The sequence below is a fragment of the Conger conger genome, chromosome 8 (assembly GCF_963514075.1).
Source record: "Conger conger chromosome 8, fConCon1.1, whole genome shotgun sequence".
Lineage (NCBI taxonomy): Eukaryota > Metazoa > Chordata > Actinopteri > Anguilliformes > Congridae > Conger > Conger conger.
In genome coordinates, this window is record NC_083767.1 from 41,317,737 (window position 1) to 41,337,104 (window position 19,368).

Consider the following 19,368-nt stretch of genomic DNA (forward strand, 5'->3'; position numbering starts at 1 on the left):
GCTTTAAAAATAGACCCAGGGCAGGGGGGAGAGAGGCAATCCATTACCCTGGGGAAAGGCACACATGGAGGGCATCGTTAGGAAATTGACACTGCTCTGAGATTGATGCCCCTGCTTATGATAAACCTCAAACACATTTTGCGGTAATGGTTCAGAGTAATGGCACTGTCATCGATCCTGAAAAAAACCCCACTCTCTTACTATGTTATCAGATTTATGACACATCTTTGTGAAGAATGTTCCACAGAGAATCCTTATGTTTTTTACAGATAATATATAATGTATGAAGTCGTTCAGTCGGTTTGGCATGTCGGTTTTTATTGTTTCATTGTGAAAGAATTTGTAGATCACTGGCACACACACACAGGCGATCAGTCATACATGCATACACACACACACACACACACACACACACACATATATGCGCTTGTGTGTGGGCGTGCACATGACTGTGGTCAACAAATCTCACTGTGTGTATATATTGTACGATGTATGCTTAACAAAGTAAATAGCAATTGTATCCTTAACATTTGAAAAATTATATTATTTTTATTAATATCCGAAAAGAAAAAAAAGCTGGGATCATTGGCTTGCAGAAAGATCCATCTGTGGCCAGGATTTTGCTTCCTGCAGGGGGAGATAGCAGGTCTCTGGCCTGGAACGGAAGGGTTTTGAAAGGATCTGTATGGGGGAATGGGGGCTTAACATTTTAATAAGACTTTTGCCATGTTCCGTGATTAACGTGAGCTGTGTCTCTAAGCCCTTGTCGCACAACAACTGCAGTGTAAAAAAATCTTTAAAAAAACAAAATCACTCAACTTTATGCTTTCTGTGAGAAATGTAGTGTCAGATACTGCTTTCCACACTCTAAAGTTTATTTTCCCACACCAGTCAGAGCTCTAGCTGAAGAAACAAACACCTCCAGCACAACAGCAGAAACTTTCACTCAATCAGATCGCAGTGCACTTTGCCCTCAACTTCAACCCAACATTCTGAAAAATGTAAACAAAAAAATACAAATATTGTACAGCATTGTTTTTTTTGTGGTGGAAAAATGTGACAAGTGTTCCCTGAAAAGCAAACGGAAACAGTGTTCAAAGGTGAGGCACACCTTTAGTGTTGAGTCCAGGCCTGTGTTTTAGAATTGTAGCCATCTTCTGTAAACAAGCCAGAAGATTTTGCCTTCTTCTCATCCAATCACAGCATGACAGTGACATGACATCATGTCTTGTGCTCAGTCTATGCCAGTGTGTGTAGCAGCTCACAGGATCTGTGCCAGAAAGGTGTTTCCAGTGACAAGGGCTTATTAACAGCTTCTCTATGGTTGTCATAGGATCACTTTAGCCAGCGGTTTCAATCCAGCTTTGTTTAAAGTACAAAACAGACATAAATAACTCCCACTCCAATCAGGGAAAACAATTGGCAGTCTGTTGGAGCCAGCCAAATCCCTGAGACTACGATGCAGGCATAATGAAAGTGATCAATTACCAGTTGTTCAGGCAGGAAAGATCTCCAGTGCCGTAGTTCAAAGTGGAAAGCGAGGCACTCTGGAAAGGAGAATTTTTAAATTAACTTTTATAGGAAAGATACTGAGGATAATTTTATTGGAACCAAGAGACTCGTTTAAAAAATGAACAACAGAATATTTCTGTGTTGTATCGTCTTTCACAAGTCCTATCCAGCACTTACTGTAAGTGACTTGGTGGTGACTTGTTTGTGTTCGCATACAGTATGCAAAGAGTGTCAGATTTCTGAGTTTGTGCCTCTCTGTCTGAGAGCTTGCTGTGACTTTGGCTAAACTGGTAAACGGTCAAAGCACCATATGGCAAGAGCCTGAATAAATTACATAACTGGTCAGTTTGTTGTCAGAAGTTTTGCTTTGACTTTGGAAATACTTTGGTAAATTGTTGTGACACGTCAAAAGACATCTACTGTAAAGTACGGCAAAGAAGTTTCCAAGGTTGTGCAATGCTGTGTTTACACTGCTTCTTCAAAGACATTACCGACATGGCTGCACTTATGTATTTTACAGATGACATGGAAATGTGTTTTGTATTGTTTTGTGTCATTGTGGGGATTAATTTGTCTGGGTCTGATGAGGAAAGAGCCTTGCTATCTGCAGTTCACAGACTTCCTGCCAAACTTCCTGAGTCAGGAATGAGCCAATTCAGTCCCTCACACAGACAGGAAGTACTTTTGATTTAAAAAAGGATTTTGATTAAAAAAAACCCACGGAGGCTGCACAGATTCATTTAAGTGTTATTTTATTTGGTTGATTTAGGTAGGGTGATCCATCCATGTGAACTGCAGATCAGTGAATATTTCCAATTTGAAAACATCAAGTGTTTCCTAAAGGCCCTTAGAATGGTCCAGATTACTAGTAATGGCACAAATGCGTTTTCCTGAGGATGTGTGAAATCCTGAAATGTGGCATCTGACACTCCACTTCAGTCAAATACACTTACTGTAGTTGGTCAGCACTTCATGTGTATTTTACTCGTTATGGATGTGATGCTTAGCTTGTGGAAGAACCTATGTACTTGTAAGTCTCTTTGGATTGAAAGTGTCTGCCAAATGACCAAATTAAATGTAAATGTAATGGTTTAAGGTTGTGTGCAGTTCATTTAAACAAACTTTGGTCTCGTTTCGATCAACCATATGAAAACAGAAAATTCAAGAAACAGGAAAAGGTGCCTGGGTAATATTTTTAGAGCATAAATACAAAATATGAAGCATTATACAATGGATGGGAAATATTGCACAGCCTAATACTTTCAAGAAAGCTGTTCTTTGTGGGAAGGACTAGGTGCCTTGTAATGTACTGACTTAAAATGGGATTTGAATATTTCCTTGTCCCCTTGGTAAAAATAAGGATAATTATCTCTCAGTGCAAACCATACCCATATGTATTTGGGTTTTCCCTCTTCTGAAAAAGGTTATTTGGCTTGATTCCGATAGGGGAAGTGATTTTAGCTCCTTGTGGAACCCTCTGTCATTGGCGTGAAGTGTGAAAACACCCATACAAAGAACCATTTTACCTGACAATGAACCATAGATAGGGTACTTCTAAGGAATTCTATTACAACCATTTTTCAGTGTAGTAGTGGAGTGTAGACTAGACCAGGGTCTTGAATTTCCTGGTCAAAATAGTCAACTACATGTTAAAAATTGACAATGAATTCCTTGTCCTGTATTCATTAACCCTTTAAGGTATAAGATCACAAATAATGTGATTAGAGTGCTCTTAACTGAACATTCTAATGCTGATGTAACCATAATTACCGGTTTCACTGAAACCAATAGAGTTGACTAGAAACATTCTAAAGAAAACCTACTCTTCAAAGAGTGAACGCTGAATTCAGAGTCTCTGAATGTGTCTGGATGAGGGAGGACAGACCGTGCCCTAGAGCCGGCACACACGGCTGCTTTGACGTCTCCTTCCTGAGCCCGTCCGCCTCGCTATTGGATCAGCCTGGCGCTCCGACTGCTGCCGTTTCCTCTGGCAGTTTCCTCTCTCCTCAGCTGCCTCCTGGTCATTCGTGTGCAACTGCCGTTCGTCTGGCCCCACTCCACCCAAAGCTGGGCTCCCCGTTTCCTGGACCCTTGATAGGAGTTAATTCTTCATACCACCACAGCCTAACAAGTTTGGAAGTATATTTTTGGTAAACTAGTGAACCAGCAGATGATTCTAATTTCAAATAACAAAAGGTAAGGCTATTGCTTCGCGGTCTTCTCTCAGTCATTATGAATAGTTGTTTTTCTTTTTGAATGGGAGTGATTAGTATTGGAATCATGTTGAATGCAAGTTCAACTGCAAACCCTTGTACTGTTAACTGCAAGTTTGCTCAAGTGAACAAATAATGAAGTTGGTGCAAGTCAGAAAAAATGACCGGTATTTTGAGAGAGGTTACTCACAGTTTTTAAGAAAAGACAGTCCAATGTGATCCCAATTCTCAGGCCTGTCATTACATTACAGTCATTTGGCAGACACTCTTATCCAGAGCAACACACAATAAAGTACACAATAAAGTACTGCTCCAAGTCCTAGAGTGATCACATAGATAAAACCTGAACCCTTGAACTGTGTGTTGTATGAACTGAATGTCAACTGTATGCATTTTACAATCATCAATCATGTAATCAATCATGATGTTAAATGCACTCAACAAAGCAGTTTTCAGAGTGCAGTCAAAATGATTATTACCCAAAGGAATATGGATTTGGCAGCAGAGATAACAGAGAAGAGTTATAGTAATTGAATTGATGGGATGTGATCGATTTGTACTTGACCAAGGGGTATGTGATGTCCTTAAAGAACAGTTGCATTCAATAAAAGGGCTTATAAATAACTTCTCTTAAGCGGATTAACCCCCCCCCCCCTCCTCCACCACCACCACCACCACCACCACCACCACCACACTCCAAAAAACAAAAACATTTCTTATTTTTTATTGAGGGAATAGGAAGATCTTCCTCCCTGTGTCAAGCAAAGAAAGAACTTTGAGATGAAATCTACTGAATGCATTCGGGCAGTAGAGTGGAACTTAAGTAACACAAGATGGGACATAGGCAGGCACATAGTTCCTGCACCACCAGTCTGTGCTGCAGTCCTGAAAATTAGAAAAAGGAAAGAAGTGGATCCCCTGTCCGCTTACAAATCCAAATGGAAGAAAATAATTTACAAGCCGAGGTTTAACCTTGCAGGTAAAATGTGTGTCGCCACTGCAAATAGCACAGAGCTTCAGGAGGGGTGACATCCGTCATTGTAGGGACCGCTGTTTCCCACCTGATTCGGGGACAGTGCCATGATCTGTCAGAAGCAGGATAAAACCGTATAAACGTTGTGCCAGCGCAGATTTAAAGTGCAGCTATTTCAGTCTTTTATGTTTCTTCTTTATTAATGGAGGCGAGGAACTACCTGTCACAAAAAAGGTCGAGTAAATGGATTGTGCAAGCTGACATAGAGAGCGGATGAAAAGTTCAGGGTTCGTCCAGAGTATTTTATCACTTTGTGTCTTTTTTTTACATTTTATGATCATTATTACTCTAGAGTGAAGGCATTGCTTACTTTGCTTTTATTCCATGACTAGATACTGTACAAAAAACAAAACAGAAATTCAATGAGGACACATTTGCACAGAATTTGTTTTGAAATTAAAATATTTAATTTAATTTTTCTCTCTCCCTAAGAATGGATCTGGCCTGTTTGATTTCTCAGTAATTTCATCACTGTTTATTTATCTGGCAGATGATCTCACACAGAGCAACTTGTATTGGACATTTCATTTTTTCTTACTGCTACATAATTAGGTTAGTCGGTCAGATTTTACAATAATGGTGCATGCATTGGCATTAACTAATGTTGTTGTTAAGATGAATGAATTAATGTACAAAGGAAGCATGAAATTAACTTTTCATTAGTTAACAGCTCGCTATGTAATGTATTAATTACATGAATATTTATACATTAGCAAAGCATTGGCAAAGCATTAGTTAACCATTAGCAATATAATGATGTACAAAACCGTAAACAAAACTGTACAGATTAACTTCTCATTTAGTTAGTTAACAATTACATTAGTTAATGCCAATAATTCATGTAACCTTATTGCAAAGTGTTATGGCAAGTCCAAGTTAATATCTGACGGTGTATAAACAAACAGTGCACTGCTAATATTGCTGTCCCAATCAATGTACCCACGTCCCAATATTCCAGGCCCTTAGCCATCCAATACACCACACTGTCACAGCTAAAATGTCAGGTTGCATTATGGGGTCTATTCAGCCTCACTGACATTGACATGATTGTCAAGTTGACCTTTTATTCCAGTTTCTGGAGGGTAAGGAGGTTTATTGATGTGAAGGTCATGTATTTTGCAGGGAGTATAGGTCAGCATGATGAAGCCGGGGCCTTGGTACAAGATGAATGAGGCTATAGCAGAACTCAAACCACCGAATGAACCACTTGGGGGGAACTTGATTAAAAAAGTGATATTATTCCTGCATCTGCCTCATCTGCCATTCCAATTTCACTGAAGGCCTTTACAAAAGACAATTTGCAGTCTCATTAGCTGTACTGGAACACGTGGATCTGTCCAGGACAGGTCCTGGAGAACTATTGGTTCTGCTGGTTTTTGTTTTCAGCACTCTGTTGAGACCCAGGTAAAGATGAGGGGAGTTAATCGTGTAATCAACTGCTCTAATTAAAGAACCAGACTATACAACAAAAACCAGTATACACCATGTCTCTTGGTTCTGTTATCTCTTCCCATGGCCTTTCTTATCACTCTTACGCTGATGACCCAACTCTTTATTTCCTTCGCCCCCGATACCCAGGTCACTCTGATATCTCTGCGTGGATGACTTCCCACCACCTGAAGCTTAACCTTGCCAAAACTGAGCTTCTCTACATCCCAGCTAAGTCCTCTCCGTCAATCGACCTCTCATTGACTGTTGAGGACTTTGTAGTTTCCTCCCCCCGTACGGCAAAGAATCTTGGGGTAACTCTTGATAACTGCTTCACCCTGGCTCCACAAGTATCCTCCACTGCCAGAACCTGCAGGTTCTTTCTGTATAATATACGCCATATCCGTCATCTCCTGACGGAGAAAGCCACCCAGCTCCTAGTCCAGGCGCGTGTCATTTCCCGCCTGGATCACTGCAACTCCCTCCTAGCCGGTCTCCCAGCGTGTGTCATCAAGCCCCTCCAGCTGGTCCAGAATGCTGCAGCCCGCCTGATCACCAGTCAGCCCAGGTCGGCTCATGTCACCCCGCTTCTCATTGGCCTCCACTGGCTTCCTATTGCTGCACGCATCCGATTCAAGGCCCTAGTGTTGGCATTTCAGGCTGCTAAGGGGACTGCCCCACCTTACATACAATCCCTGATCACTCCCTACTCCCCAGCTAGACCACTCCGGTCTGCCAGCTCTGGTCCCCTTATGGTTCCCTCATTACGAGCACCTGGTGGTCGAGCTGCACGTTCACGCCTGTTTTCCGTTCTGGTTCCTCAGTAATGGAATGACTTGCCTACCACTGTCAGGACAGCAGAATCCCTCCCCCTATTTCGACGCAGACTAAAAACACACCTTTTCAAACTCTACCTTAGTCCTCCCTCCTGATTTCCCCCACCCCCCTTTCTGATATCCCTATCCCTCTTGTCTAACCCCCCCCCCCCAAAATACTAAAAAAACTTATGATGACTATATGTTTAGAACAGCACTTCCTATGTGTTTTCCTAGTTATGGATGTGATGCTTTGACTTGTGGAAGAACCTATGCACTTGTAAGTCGCTTTGGATTAAAAGCGTCTGCCAAATGACTAAAATGTAAATGTAAAATGTAGACCCTGTAGCTCTCCAGGACCAGGGTTAGAGACCATTGGTCCAGGATATGTACAAGGACCCCTCTAGAGTTTGCAGAGAATGGTGCAAAAAACAGAAAACATCCAGTGAGCTGCAGTTCTGTGGGAAAAAACACCTTGTTAATGAGAGAGGCCAGTAAAGAAGGGCCAGACTAGTCAAAGCTGACAGGAACGTGACAGTAATGCAATGATCACACATTACAATAGTGGTATGCAGAACAGCATCTTGGAACATGCAACGCTAGTGGATAGGCTACAGCAGAAGACCAATAAGTCTAAAGAATAAGTCTAATAAATACCCAATAAAGTGCTCAGTAAGTGTATAATGGGTACATACTGTAGGGTATAAAGAGCCTTTTCTGTTTGAAATGAACTGCAGAGCCAGCCGGCGGAGGACAGGGTCCCCCGACTACGTCTGGTTCCCACCAGTGTTTATTCACACACACCATCCAGGGAACTTCTCTTTGAAACTGTCGCTTCTGGCTTCTGTTCACTGTTATGTCCTTCATACTGTAAGATCGCATTTTTGAGCGCACACACAAGGAAAATTAACTGGCAGTGGATATAAGGCTTTAAAGTTTGGGGTCTGCAAGATGACATCTTGTGATTTTCTGGAAAAGGGCTTATAATGTATGTTGCTCTTGGGCAAGTTTTTGTAGCACAGTTAAGATACCTTTTTACTTTTCTGCTAAATAATTCAAGGAGCAGGGAAATTGGCTGTATTTGATTTTGGCATGTGGCCAACCCTGGCTTTGTTGGGTTTTATTAAGTGTCCAGTGCTTGCTCTGGTGTATGCCTGGCACACATTAACTCAGATACCTTAACTTCCAAATGGGAATATGTAGTTGACGAAGGTTGAATGTTCCAAGGAGACGTTTATCCTGCTCGTCAGACAGGAAATGGAACATGTTTGTCAGGAGAAGTGACTCATTTCCCATGCGCTGCAATTTGTCCCAATAAACCGTCGCTGTTAGCTCTTAGTGTACCCTGCTGAAAAAACAGCTCAAGGTTTTGAAACAGCTGGCAGCTGCTTGACCAGTTCAGACTACCTACCAGCTTGACACAGCTCAATTTTCAAGCTGGGTTTTACAGCATTGTATATGCTGAGTTCGGAAAAGGCCTATAATTACCTAAATTAGTTCTTCTTTTCCTTCTCAGCTGATGTGTGTGAGCATTCATGTACAAAATGGCTGCCGTGCTGTGTAGCACCAAAGTTTCCTCCTTCAAAGTCCTTTGAAATCTTGTGTTGAATGACACATCTTGAATGTAATCCACTAATAAAGTGCATGCTGAATCTGTGCAGTCTGTGCCATATATTACCTTTTTTTTCCTTCACAAGTGATTGCAGCAATACTGCCAATCTGTAAAACTACTGAATGATCCGCAATGAAGACTGAAAGTAATGGCTGCCAATAGAAGGTGTGATTTGTAGCAGTGTGTGCCTGAAGAAAAGATTAGTAAGTTGCAGTCTTAGGTGATTTTCTCACTGATTTTGAGCTTACAGGTTTGTGAATAAAACTAAATCCCTATAACAGCTAGCTGGAAATCCTTGCAAAGATTGAGGACAACATTCAAGAAATGAACTGAGCTCCGCTGTCATCTTACCAATTGCACAGACATCCTCTTGTGACTGATCAGACCGGCTCTTTACTGGAAAATATTCTTGGCAGCAGTGTGTCCTATGAGCAAAATGATGCATTACCTGATGGGCTGATTTTGAGGACTTATTTCAGTCTATGGAAGCCATCTTTCAGCGTGTGTGTATGGAAGGTCTTGCGCTATTCCCCCATCCAGATAGATTACAAAATATGAACTGTTGAAAGTTCAAATATGAAATGATTTATGTGTAAGAAAATGTTTGTTACCCAAAGAACAAAACCAAGTGGAGTCGAATCTGGAATCTGATTAGTCTCTCTCACAGTGAGGCATGGGCTCTGCATCAGAGGGTGTGAATTTTTGCCTGCTGCAGAGAGCGAACATGCAAATGTGGCTGTAGACACTTGTTTCAATTACAGTAAATTGAATCATGGAGGGAGAATATCTCGTGCTATCGCCATGTGTCTGCTGTAATCGGACCTGGGCAGAGTACAGTCTGTGCTCTGGTGTGTACTTGCAGTCCTGGATAAAATGTATTGAAGTTTTCTGAATATTTGACTCACATTAAGAATGGGCTTTATGTCAGCTCTATAAAATATAGGCCTCCCAGCCATTTTCCTGAACACACTGTGCTGCCCATAAAGTAAAGATATGACTTGATGTTTTAAGATAAGAAATCTCAACGGAATAAAAATGTTAACTCTTAAGCTTTTTGTCTATCGTCAAAATAAATATATGTTTCAGAGCACAGCCGAAACCAACTGACTTTATCCACTATCAGCGTCCTTTAGCTGCAAAAGGACTGACTGCTAGCAACTAGGGACTGTTGAAGTCACCATTGCTTCAATATCCATACAGTTTAGTTTGGCTATTAGCAATGTGTTTAAAGAAATTTAACTATCTTAAATAAGTCTTTGTCAGATGGCTAATTCCATGTAGCAGGCTGAATAGTGAAAAAATGACACCATTGTTCAAAAAAGATGGTTTAGTACATGGTACAATATGAGTTTATAATATTAAATTAGCTAGGCAGCAAAGTCGCTCTATAACTTTGGAACCTTGTATATGTGGTTGAAGGCTTTATGACAGACTGAGCAGGTGAGGCGGTGGCAGCAATGCTCCTGGGACAGGTTGTTGTACTACAGGTAAGAGTCAGTGTTATTTCCTATATAGTTCTGCATATTCTGCATGCAAGCAAACTAAACGTTTAGCGTGATTCCACAAAGTTGGCTACTCTTTCATAGCGTGTTAATTACAAATGGAGCAGATCAAAACAAAATTTTCATTTATTTACATTTTGAAAAGATAAAAAGACACCTTTTTCTTATATCTTAATGAACGCTTTGAAAGTTTTTTTTTTTTGATTGCACAGGGTATTTAACAGATATTCCTGCTTGGATTCCCATCAGCTGGTGAGAGTAGTGTTTATAGTAATGACACTGGGGAAACAGAGCATGTGGTAGGAGGTGCACACCATCCATGCTTTCTAAAAAATGTAATCGCGGGGAAAGAAGATTTTTATGATTCCATTGAGGATGTCCTTTTTGTACAATGCCCTGTCTGTAGAAATTGATATTAATATAATAGTTATGGCTCCTTCCTTCTCACATATTTTTTTCCACATAAAAGTAAAAGCCAGCAAAATGATCTCATTGGCATTTCAGCTAAACTTGGATATATAGTACATACAATATTACTGTTAGGCAATGTACTTCTGTGCAATGTACCAATACCTATGTTTGGTTGTGATACTAAAACGCGATAATGCACAACCGCAAAATTTTAACTGCTACAATGTATTTATCGCTTGTAAACTGCAGTGATCCTGCAAATAGTACTTCGCAAACTTTGCAACTTGCTATATTCTGTGAAGCTCCAATGACATGCACCTGCATGGCACACAAAACCAGTCGTCATTGAAGTTGTAACATACAGACATCCAATGAAAGGTGGTGCTAGTGCCAATCTCAATGCCATGAGCTCTCTCTACTATGGTGGCATACATGGGTCCAGAAATGTTTTGTAGAACCAAGGATGCCACACTGAATTTGTCTGTTTTGTTCTGGGGAGCAGAATTGCTGTAACAAATTAGAAAAAAAAATGTAATTCACAATGTAATGTATGTCATTGCATTCATTTCCCTCTCTTGTGTGTTTTTTTTTGCCATTACATCACAACTGCTGTATATGAAAGTGATGTTAATGAAGAACATTTCTCCCATTGTGGTGGGAGACCAGTCTGATTAACCTCAAAACTTCAGTTCAGTTTAGTGATGGTTTCGGCAGTTACCTTTTATGCGTCGCAACGTTTCCCGGAACAAACCGGAAGCCTGAGTAAATGTCAGAGCGGATGCACACGTTTGCTGCTATCGGATTTTCTTAATCCTCAATTATCAGTTTGCCTGATTAGAAATATCACCATGCCGTCAAATTTAGCTGCTTAATTTAATCAGCCTCGTACCCCTTAGCTGGCGGAAGCCCTCAGAACACTCTATAACTCTGACAGTCCTGCAGAAACCCGTATTAATTGCCTCGTTGTGTGCTCTCATTTTAAGGGTAGAATGACATAATTGGGCTACCATTTTTTATGAATATTTCTGAACACTGGTATAGATGGCCATGTTGGGTACCATTAAATACCTGGAATAATTAGAGTATAATTTATGGCTTGCCATTCAGAGGGAAAAAAAAGGAAAAAGAACATTTAAAACACAAGCCTTGGATGTACGTGTGTTGTTATGTGGTCAAAAGCAGGGTGCTGTGTTGCCGTGGCAACCGTTTGGAGCTGCTATAAAGAGCTGGAGTGAATGTAGTGGGAGCCTGACAGTGCTGTAAAGGTAGTTCTGCAGTGGGGAAGACTCTGGAGACCCGCTCAGTGGCTCCCTCTAGAGTCAGGTTCCACTCACGGGGTCACACAGTGTATTCTGAGCTGCTCTCTGACAGAATCTCAGTAAGTCAGGAGAGATGGATACACACAAGTGTATAAATATCATATACTCATGTAGGAATAATCTGGATGAAGTGATTTTGGGTGAAATACTGGTATGGTGAAATACTGATTAGGAAATACTCAATTTCTAAGGATAGTTTTGGCTCAGTCAAAAGATTAAGATGTCATAGAATATCCATCCTTAATTTAATTTGTCATCATTTCCTTTTCAGTAGAATAGGGCTAAATGAGCTAATAGAATAAATCCTTTCTCAAAATCTGTGAGTCCAACATTTGCCTTTCTCTCAAAGCCATCTCTTGTCTCTCACAGCCATACCTAAAATGCTTTGGTTAACAAGATGTGTTCTATTCAACATTGCAGCTAAAATAGTTATTTCTGAAAATGAAAAAAATCATCTACTTGAAGATAGTTGCAAATATCATATCAAACTTTGCAACAAATTGAAACTGAAATAGTAGTTGTATCTTCGCTGTGACACATCTTTCAGATGTCTGAAATGGCTTTCGACTGCCATGAGGTCACAAGCTGCATGATGGAGAACCATTTCAGTGTAAGGCACTATGCACGCACAAGAAGGAAATCTATGATGTAATAATGTAAAATGCATACATGCATAATTGCAGTATCGGCTCAAATTAATTGCCAGGCTGAAGCATCAGTCGTCCTTCAGAAAAGGCTTTGAGTGTGTGAGCGTCCCCCATCCACTCTTTCAAGGCTTCTCAAGGACAGGGATAGAGTCATGTAGAACAAAGGACTGATATCTGGCAAGGCCAGTTCGAGCAGCATTGTGCAGGTTGGTGAAAAGAGTAAAGTTTTGGTACGATTAAAACCGGTTAAAACCCAGTGAAATTTAAAGTACAAGTACATTTCCTGTATTGGAAATTCATATTCCTAAAAAAATGTATTGCTATCATCGACCTTTCTGTTCTATTGCGCTATGTTTATTAAAACAAACATGCCTGTAATTTAAGAATATGGTATATGCCCTGACACACATTTTCTAATTAATTTGAATGCACTCCACTTCAAGTGGGGATATAGCGTCCGTAAGACTAAAATTGGAATGGATGCAATTCTTTGTTATGGGTTGCACTGTATTGATTTATCCCCCATCCAAACAGTAACAATAAAGCTACCCTACTGAAAAAAAAGGTCAAGCTATGTTTTGAAACAGCTGGTAGCTGGTTGATCGGTTCAGACCAGGTCCATACTCAACAGGGTTTGACCAGCTCAAGTTGTTTTGAAACTGGTAGCTGGTCATTGCAAGCCGCCATAGCTGGCTTTTACACAAGGGTAGTTTACTGGAAACAATATTAAAACAGGAACTGTGAGTATCTGCACTTGCATCTAAGTATTTGTTTGCAGTGTAATTTGTCCTTTTTATTTCTGAAACCTCAGGAAGGCCCTTGCTGTTGGTTAGAAGTGTGGCATAACAGGCACCTGGAGACTTGAGACATGAGATTATCTGTCTCTTTGACGGCCTCTTGTGGGATTTTCAAAGCACGGCCTCTCTTTGTAGTGTTGAGCCGACACAGCGCTTTGTATTATCTGGGATTACATCAACTCCAAACTGCCATTCACCGATCAGTCACGCAACGGCTAGCCCGCACAAGGGCAACACGCCCCTATCCACAGCCACAATTTAGCACAGCTAGATGTACTAGCAGGAACACGGTTGTTCATTAATCTCACACATATTCCACATATTGACTTCCTTGTATTGATTGGTTGCCTGGCAGATTAACGCTGAGTTAGCAGGTATTAGATTGGGTTGGACAAGGTTTCTACCCATGAATTTAATTAGGAGTTAATATTTTCCTGTTAAGGATTCAGTAACACAATGTTTTTTTCTTTTTAGATTGACCTAGATGTCCCATGTGACATGTCCAAGTCAATCATAGACAAGTCGATACAAATTACTACAATACCTTCACAGAATTCCAAGATACTCTCAATCTTATCAGAGAAGTAGTTTCAGGTTTGTGGAAACTATCATGGAAAATCTTCAGTTCGACTTACATGCACTCGTCATAACTCTCTGTATGCCTTCTAAGGTGTTTTTATTTTTGTCTTTTTATTCAGTCATGTCAGCCATTCCCCCACCTCCTGCCTCCAACAGGCCATCATTCACTGGAGGTGTTTATGTTAGTTTTATTTTACAAGCCACCACTGGCACTCCTGGCTGGCAGCAGTTCTCTGGGCACCATGCATTTAAGGTAATGGATTTCCTGCCATCTGTTCAATAAAAAAGAGCCGCTCTTTGCAAGTAGATGGTAAGCAGTCAGTTAGGAATTGAGGAGTCAAAAAACACTGCCCGTTTATGTTATGGCAATTCCAGGGCTGTGCATTGGTGAATTCAACGACCAGTCCTGATGGATTGAGACTTGTTTTGCAGTGATGCATGTTGGGAAATTGGTGTAGACTTGAGGTTTAACATTTCCACGTACAGCATAGGAGGACTGTTTGCAATGTGCAGAAAACTGCAGAGATATCTGTAGACACTCAGTGATTTATTTTGGCTACAATATACTCTGTCTGTCCAGCCATACAGTAGAATCACTGCCTTGGAAACGTCTAGTGATCTGTCGGGGGGATACTACGTTATTACACATTGCATAAATTTTAGGTATTTAGCACAGATTAAAAACAAATAGCACAAAAACAGATTAAAAGACAGTTTTTATGCAGAGTAAAGTTTATTGATGATAGTAGGTAGATAGCGCAGAGTAAGAACATTAGGAGTAAACCACCATTTTGAATGTCAGTTAAATGCATGACTAGCTCCCGTTTAAAGCAGTCCCATGGTCATTATGCCACAGTGACAGTACCCTACCACCCATGCTGGGAAAGATCAAACGCTGCATTCTGTTTAGAGAACTACCAAAGCGAACTGTACTACAGCCTGCTGTCCAAAAAGTAGGCCATCCTTTCCTCGCGGCAGACGCAGAGGTCTCCAATAAAACTTTTTTCCGAGCCTCACCTGTACCCCGGAGCCATAACTTTTGGTCTCTGACCAAGTGAGCACCACACCCCTGTTTTCTCCTGAGGAGCCAGTCAGTAACACAGGATGTAGGCTGGTCTGTGTCTGAGCTTCACCTGGGCAGGTTATTCACCTGGGAGGTGGATGTGCAGCTGCTGCTGAGACCAGCTTGGTCTGGCGAGGTTAAATATAATAAAACTCTGAAATGCCTCAAGCCAGAGAACATGGATCTGCCTGACTGCTAGGCCTTTAGTGTACTGCAGAAATTGCTATGGATGTGCTAGTATCTATGTTTGTGTTATCTGCTGAGTTGAGTTGTCTGTTGTGTGTCTGTGTACATTACATTACATTACATTATTGGCATTTGGCAGACGCTCTTATCCAGAGTGACATACAGTTGATTAGACTAAGCAGGAGACAATCCTCCCCTGGAGCAATGCAGGGTTAAGGGCCTTGCTCAAGGGCCCAACGGCTGTGCAGATGTTATTGTGGCTACACCAGGATTAGAACCACCAACCTTGCGTGTCCCAGTCCTTTACCTTAGCCACTATGCTACAGGCCGCCCTACACTGTTTAGCACGAGTTCAGCGTTAAATCAACTCTTGAAAAGTTTATGAGTCGACTATAGCCAGAGTGGACTCATCTGAATTCTGTTTATGATATGAGTGCGTGTGTGTGTGTTTGTTCCACAGATGTGACCGTAGCTTATCGTGGTTTAAACTAAGCAGGGATAAATCAATTAAACAAAAAACAACCTTTATCGCGCAGCTTGGCAAATTTGGCATGGAGCTTATACACAACGCAAACAGTTTATACACGAATCTGTGCATGCGCGCAGCTGATAAATGTGACCAAACGCATACCTTGGAACCGTTTGGAAAATGTGACTTTTTTTTCATCTTGTGCTAAAATACAGAATCAGAGCCAGAAAAGGAGCCATCATATCATAAAATAGATTAAATATTCCTGTAGATGTTTGTGTCTTTGAAAAACACCTGGTGAGAGGGGATGGCAGGCTTGGGGGGGGAGGTGTTCCTGAGCCATACTGCGGCACAGGGTCATCCGGTGGTGACATTGGCTCAAGTGGTCTGGCAGTTGGAGGGTTGCCAGTTCGATCCCCCGCCCGGGCTGTGATGCTGTGAAGTGTCCCTGAGCAAGACATCTAACCCCTAAATGCTCCTAATAAGCTGGTGGTGCCTTGCATGCCAGCCAGTCGCCGTTGGTGTGTGAGCATGTGTATGAATGGGTGAACAAGAATCATCAATTGAACAGCGCTTTGGATAAAGGCGCTATATAAATGGCAACCATTTAACATTACCCTTTGTGACTTTGGGAAACATACCCTACTGGCACCAAGATGTCTCCTGTCTATCTGACATGGCTGTGTTTCTGTGCCTCTTTAACAGTGCAGTCTATACACAGTGAGTTGCTTTTCCACCCTTCAACACTAAAAGCATTGAGACTCACTCTGTAAATGGGTGGATGTATTATCATGTCAAACGACAGCAGTGGTCAGAAAGTAGTGAGAAATACAGACGGATTTGTACTGAGCTGAAATTGGGGCCATAGTCCTTGATTCAAGAGGAGCCAGCAAGCAACAAAGGTCGTTATTTTTCTCCAAAGATAACAGGATATACAGTACATTAATATTTCCTTTAACACATTACAGTATTAAAATGATTTGGGAGTATGACCCAGAATGTGTTGGCCCTCTTGCCCCTTTGTGGTATTCAGCAGTGGGCAGAGGGAAACTGGTTGCTCTTGCCGTTGCTGCCCACAGAAATGTGGGCCTTCTCTTGCAGTCAGGGGCTGGTTCACACTCTCCCATCTCCCTGCCCGCTTTCGACTGGGTCTTTAAGCGCTTGGCAGAGATCTGAGTGTGTGTGGGTGTTTCCCTGGCAGCCCTGAAGGTACTCGGCAGTGTGTGTGCGTGTGTGTGTATGAGAGAGATTGTGTGTGTGTTTTTTCTTCTTTTTGAATTCCATTTTTTTCCCTGTGGGTCTACCTCATAGTTTCCATGGCAACCCCTCAAACTAACAGGCTCCCCCTCAGGTTGGCGTGAGTAACGGTGATACAGTAGTCACTTTAAATGTACCATTCCTTTTGCACTCTCCCCAGAAATGTAACATCGCTATGGTTACAGCAAGGCCTCCCCATCCTCGTTTCAGTAATGCATGTCATGGTTCTGGAAGGTAAGTGCAGGGGTGAGAGGGCATAGCTGATCCTCTTGTAATGTAAGGATGAGTGATGAGCAATCTTTACATACCGGCATCTTCTGTGGTGCATTATTGCTTGTGCCATGTTTTAAAGCCACTCCAGAGTAGAGTCTTCGGCTGTGCAAAGCCCATACCTTTAATTTTCTGTTGCCTTTCCAAAACTCAAGACAGTCGTGATAACATATAGATTGTGTTCTGCTGCTTAGAGGGAAGGAAAGAGAGAGAGAGAGAGAGAGAAACAGAGATGGAGAGGAACTCAGCGATTGAAAGCGTCGTGTCGTCAAGCGTATCCCTGCTCCTCTGAGCGGCGGGTCCTGCTAATTGCGCTCGCTCTCCGCCGCCCACGTTCCCCCGCGGGAGGGGCGGATGGCGCTGGCTGCAGGAGCGAGTCGTGACCGTCGCTGGGGAAATACCTGATCGAAAAGGAGGCGAGGGCTCCCAGGCTCGTTAGCGGACGGGGACGACTACGCAGGAAGCGAGGTTTCGAGAGGAGGCGCGGACGGTGGCGTGATCGAGGAGAGGACGTCAGGGGGACGACTGATACGGAACCCCCTGGCGGGGGATTCTCCATCTCCCTCTCCCTCGCATGAGGAGGTGCGGCTGGGCGGTGGAGGGGTCACGCGGCAGCTCGGGAATCAGGGGTCAGTCTCTCTGCTTGAGGTGGCCTGCTTTCGAAAGTGTCACTGCGAATGTACGCGCCTACCCCTTCCAGCAGAAGCCAGGTGAGTAGAGCCTCTCGCGTGTGAAAGTGAGTATGACTCGGATCTGGACAGGGGGTAAGAGGCCCACAGAAAGTGAGGCTAAATGCTGGGGCTACATATACACCGGTTCATTGTGCGCCGATACCAATTCTGTCATGCCAATGGCAACTGAATTTGCTTTGAGTCTTGTGGGGTGACCTAAAACCTGTCATAGTGTCATTCTGGGAGGGGAAGGTTGGTGAAGTGCATTTCACACTTCATCACCTATGGGCAAACACAGATCAGTTTGGTGTGTTGTGTGACAGCTGCTGTCTTCGTTCCAGGGGCTATAGGGGCAGCTGGGTGGCTCATTGGGTTCAGGGTGCTGCAGTGCTCGGGTGAGCCTCAGTCTCGGATTGAATCTGGCCGGTAGCTCCATAGGATGAAGCAAAAATGGCAACAAGGTTGCCCCGGGTATGGGATGGTTCTGTCCATTAGGGGTCAGCATTTCATTGCTTTAGGGTGACCCCTGCTGGTCACCCGAGTGCCCGCGGACCACATGTGAAAGCCACATATGAAAGGTCTTCCTCTGACTCCACTCTACGTAAGTTTAATTGCAGTTAATTGTAGTAATCGTAATTGTGGTGTGAAAAGAAGCAGCTGCATAATTCGTCATTCCAAATTACGGTGGTAATTGGTGGTAAATTCAGTTCGTTATGTTGCAGTTTTGAAGCAGGAATGTAATTACGATTGGGCATGCCCATCACAGATAAAAATGGGGGTAAAAACTGGAAATTTGGGTAAGTTTGAGCAATTTGAGGTATAGAAGCAGCAATCCGCATGCCCAAGAGACACATCTAAAGTTTCAAAGTAAAAAAGCTAGCATAGCCTCAGGGAATCTTTGGACAGAAAACATTGCTCAATGGATATCTCTACAGTTAGTTTCTTTTAGCAGTTTGATTCCCCAGGACTATATACAGTACTGGAAGGGTTTCATATTTTAAATCAGAACCACTCATGGAACATGAGCTTTGCTCTTTCATCTTGCCTTTTGTGGGCACCTTTTTCAACACAGTGATGCTGGGAACTGATACAAATCAGTTCTGATGCCTATTATCTGACAGTTAATGCGAACAGAAAATATGCCAGCATCTTGGTAGCTGCCATTTTTTCTATCCTGACATACTGTAGCACAGTCTCTAGCCTAGTGGCTAACGTATGTGACTGGGACCCTGAATACTGGTGGTTCACAATAAGATATTTGCAGCTTGAACAAGGCTTTTAACCCCACATTGCTCTAGAGGGGATTGTCCCCTGCTTAGTCTAATCAACTGTATTGGATAAAAGCGTAAGTTAAATAACTTTAGTGGAATGTCTCCAAGTCACTCCTGAGGGAAACGAATGAAACTCCAACCCAGGACATGAGTGTTGGTGAGTTTGTGTGGCTCCAAAACTATGACTACATAGAAGAGTTTTTAAAATCCAGGGATTGAGCTCCCAAGTCAAGAATGATTTTTCATAATCAGATGCTGGGTGCTGTATCATGGACATTTTAAGTTCAATTTTAAGTGAGCTGTCACTTAAATT

The 19,368-nt window shown here is 42.3% G+C and overlaps 1 long non-coding RNA gene across 1 annotated transcript in view; it reads left to right on the forward strand.

Moving 5' to 3' along the window:
• The first annotated feature begins 3,575 nt into the window (after positions 1–3,575).
• The window catches only part of LOC133134651 (uncharacterized), a 28,854-nt gene continuing 13,061 nt past the window's right edge, over positions 3,576–19,368 (forward strand). The window contains exon 1 of the long non-coding RNA XR_009709322.1: positions 3,576–3,708. This is a non-coding gene — a long non-coding RNA (uncharacterized LOC133134651). The remainder of the gene's footprint in view (positions 3,709–19,368) is intronic.